The following is a 4,183-nucleotide window of genomic DNA, read 5'->3' on the forward strand; positions in this document are numbered from 1 at the left end:
TTTTTCCCCACTGCATCCAATATTTTCCTTCAGCAGGCTTACCTCGGTGTGTGTCAGTGTTCCAAAGTAATGGTAACCCCCTCCATCCCTCCAAAAAAGGGAAAAAAAACCCAAAAAATACAAAATTCCAAAAAGCAAAAAAAAAAAGTTGTGTGTTTTGTTAACATGGTTTTTCTTGTTCTGTGTCGTGGTTACCTTTTTCCCCACTGCATCCAATATTTTCCTTCAGCAGGCTTACTGTTCAGTACCTCTGTGTGTGTCAGTGTTCCAAAGTAATGGTAACCCCCTCCATCCCTCCAACCCAAAAAAATAAAAAATTCCCAAAAAAAAAATTTGTGTCTTCCTCACCTTGTAACCTTTTCCCCACTGATTGGACTACTGTACTGTACAGTATATCCCTTGTCGCACATGTGCTGTCAATAAAGAGACAATACTACAGTAGTGAACATACAGTAAACCCTTTTATGTACAGCATACTGTAAATTAAAAATAAAAAATTACAGCCGTTGGAAGGTCACCGTAAAAGCATGGTCCACGAGCTGGTGCATGATGGCTTCTATGTTGGCCATGGTGCGATGGAAGTTTTCTGTTGGGGAATAAAAAGGATACTGTAGTATTACTGTACGATACAGTAAGCAAAAAACTACTGTACTTTAAGAAACATACAGTACAGTACTGTACTGTAACTACAGTACAGTATAGAAACATACTGTAGGGGAAAAAGGGACCTTTTCATTTCCCTACTATCCAATTACAGTACACATGGAGTTGGATATACTGTACTGTAAACCCGAAGCGTGGCGAGCACACGCGGATTCGTTAAAAAGTACAGTATTCCACGCTCTATCGTGGGGCGCCACGCTTCGGGCTTGGCCAGGTTTACAGTACAGTACATATATCCAACTCCGTGCGTAGTTCGATAGTAGGGAAATGAACAGGTCCCTTTTTTCCGATAAAATTCTACGTACTGTATGTTAAAATGGACTCAGTCCATTTTAACATTGCATCCTATGTAAAAATAGGGACGATCGCGTTGGTTGCATCACATGCGATTTTTTCGGATGTGATGTGATCGACGAGATTATCGTGTCTGCCTAAATTTAAGGTCACTAAAATCTAGAGGTCACAAAAATCAGCATTCCAGTTACTACTGTACCTACAGTACAGTGCAATATGATTTACCTCTGGATACTGGATCCTCGGGGAGAGGATGGCTGTTTGCCACAGATCTGCAGACAAACCGAATCATCCTATGGAAAAGTGGCCAGAGAAGCCGCAGCCTCTCACGGTTGTCTGTGAAAATGCAAAGTACAGTACAGTGAAAAACTGTAGGTTTGTTTGCAGAGGTCACGCTGCGCAGAGCCAAGGACGCCGCCCCCGCCCCCCGCAGGACGCCGGACATCCCTCCCGACGCCCACCGCTCACCGCCACAGCCCGCCCGCCCCCCCCGACAGGCTCCCCGGCCGCACCGCAATGTACAGTACAGTAAGTACAGTAGATATGCGGGGCGGCCGGGGAGTTTTTTTTTTTTTTTAATGGGGAGCGAATCATGGGATTGAAAAAATGCCCCGGGATTGGCCACCCTAGTCGCCATGCTGGGAGGAGAGGGGAAGTCGTATGGACAGTATAATCCATGTACAGTAGCCCCTTTTTCAGTGACTCCATGCTGTCTCTGTCCCAGATGAAATCAGAGTAATGTACAGTACTGTACAGTACTTACCAGCTGCCACTGGCCTGGGGTGGGATGGTTCGGTTGGTCTGCGGGGGCGGGGGCGGAGGGTCATGTGTATGGGTGGGACTGCAGAAAAGAACAGAAAAAGAGGTTAGTTTGCAACATATTGTAATTTACTGTACAGTGTTATGGTCACCAAAATCTATTTTGGCTGAGGCATCCAGATGTGCCACATGGTTGGACCCCAGATACAGTACAGTAGGTACCGTATAAGGTACACACAATGACATGGACCCTTTTTCCCATACAATTCTACTGTATGTTGAATCGTATGGAAAATCGCATCGCATACAATTTGGGCGCATGTGATGCGATAATCACATTGAATCGGATTGTACTGTATGCCTTAAATTAAGGCATACAGTACAATCGTACAATAATATCGGGCGTGCAGATACAGCATTACACCAGTACTGTACAGTACCTACAATACTGTACTTACCGACCGCGCTTGGACTAGGCTCCGGCAGGGTGGCGGCGAGGGTGGCCCTCTCCTCGAGGTGGGGGGGGAAGCTTTCAGATGCTGCAAATGTACAAAAAAGACGAAATAAAGACACTGTACAGTATAATCTCAAGCAGGGGTGTTTTTCAACAGGCTCCAGCAGGAACTGATGCCGGGGAGTTTTTTTTTTTTTTTAATGGGGAGCGAATCATGGGATTGAAAAAATGCCCCGGGATTGGCCACCCTAGTCGCCATGCTGGGAGGAGAGGGGAAGTCGTATGGACAGTATAATCCATGTACAGTAGCCCCTTTTTCAGTGACTCCATGCTGTCTCTGTCCCAGATGAAATCAGAGTAATGTACAGTACTGTACAGTACTTACCAGCTGCCACTGGCCTGGGGTGGGATGGTTCGGTTGGTCTGCGGGGGCGGGGGCGGAGGGTCATGTGTATGGGTGGGACTGCAGAAAAGAACAGAAAAAGAGGTTAGTTTGCAACATATTGTAATTTACTGTACAGTGTTATGGTCACCAAAATCTATTTTGGCTGAGGCATCCAGATGTGCCACATGGTTGGACCCCAGATACAGTACAGTAGGTACCGTATAAGGTACACACAATGACATGGACCCTTTTTCCCATACAATTCTACTGTATGTTGAATCGTATGGAAAATCGCATCGCATACAATTTGGGCGCATGTGATGCGATAATCACATTGAATCGGATTGTACTGTATGCCTTAAATTAAGGCATACAGTACAATCGTACAATAATATCGGGCGTGCAGATACAGCATTACACCAGTACTGTACAGTACCTACAATACTGTACTTACCGACCGCGCTTGGACTAGGCTCCGGCAGGGTGGCGGCGAGGGTGGCCCTCTCCTCGAGGTGGGGGGGGAAGCTTTCAGATGCTGCAAATGTACAAAAAAGACGAAATAAAGACACTGTACAGTATAATCTCAAGCAGGGGTGTTTTTCAACAGGCTCCAGCAGGAACTGATGCCCTTATTCTGCCTCCTACAGTAGATGGACAAACCCATGTGCACTGCAGGGGAGGCAGTGCAAAATGACACACCCAAATCTAACTGCACAAGTACTGTATAGTAACACTGCCTCACCAGGGGCCAGATTCTATAAGCTTTAAAAGTGATAAGTTTCACAGTGATAAACAGCCAGCCAATCAGCTCCTACCTGCCATGTCACAGACTGTGTTTGAAAAATAACAGGCAGGAGCTGATTGGCTGGCTGTTTATCACTGTGAAACTTATCTCTTTTGAAGCTTATAGAATCTGGCCCCTGATGAGCACATGGGTTTGTCCATCTACAGTAAGAAGGATTTTGCCAGAGAGTGAAGCAGGTGTTACACAGTACACATGTCGGTCCCACAGATACTGTACTGTACTATACAGTATTTTCCGTTGCACAAGGTGGACCCACAGTTACAGTACTGTGCAGTACAGTATATGGCACACATGTGGGCACCACAAGTACTGTACTGTACTTTGCTGTACAGCAGGGGCGGACAAACCGGTCCTCAAGATCTACCAACGGTCCAGGTTTTCCATATCACCAAGCTGGAGCACAGCTGCAGTCATTACTACAGTACAGTAACTGTCACATTTTCAAACCTGCTGCATTCATTCCTACTATACAGATCCACGGGTTGCCTGAAAAACATGAACTGTTGGTACTGTAGATCTTGAGGAAAGGTTTGGCCACCCCTGCTGTACAGTATGTACAGTACTGTACAGTATTAGAGGGTTCACATGGTGGGCCCACAGATGTGATTAAGTACACATGTTGGGCCCACAATTACTGTAATATCCGGTACATGCGGTGTGCTGTTGTACAGTACAATACTGTACTTACCATCTGCACTGGGCAACTCCTGCTCCTCCTCCTCCTCACTGGTATCAATCACCAGGCGTCCTGTGTGTAAAAGATGGAGTACGTATCAAGTATCGTCATACAGTATACAGTTAAATAATAGTAGAAAATAGTGAC

The 4,183-nt window shown here is 45.9% G+C and overlaps 1 long non-coding RNA gene across 1 annotated transcript; it reads right to left on the bottom strand.

Annotated features, from left to right (window-relative positions):
- Positions 1-1,673: 1,673 nt before the first annotated feature.
- Positions 1,674-3,245, bottom strand: LOC146041864 (uncharacterized). The gene is made up of 4 exons (XR_014463633.1): positions 3,010-3,245; positions 2,556-2,633; positions 2,175-2,255; positions 1,674-1,798 (listed from the first exon to the last, which is right to left on the bottom strand). It is a non-coding gene; the product is annotated as an uncharacterized LOC146041864 (long non-coding RNA).
- Positions 3,246-4,183: the final 938 nt, after the last annotated feature.

Source organism: Crinia signifera, chromosome 19, assembly GCF_055691185.1.
Source record: "Crinia signifera chromosome 19, ASM5569118v1, whole genome shotgun sequence".
NCBI lineage: Eukaryota > Metazoa > Chordata > Amphibia > Anura > Myobatrachidae > Crinia > Crinia signifera.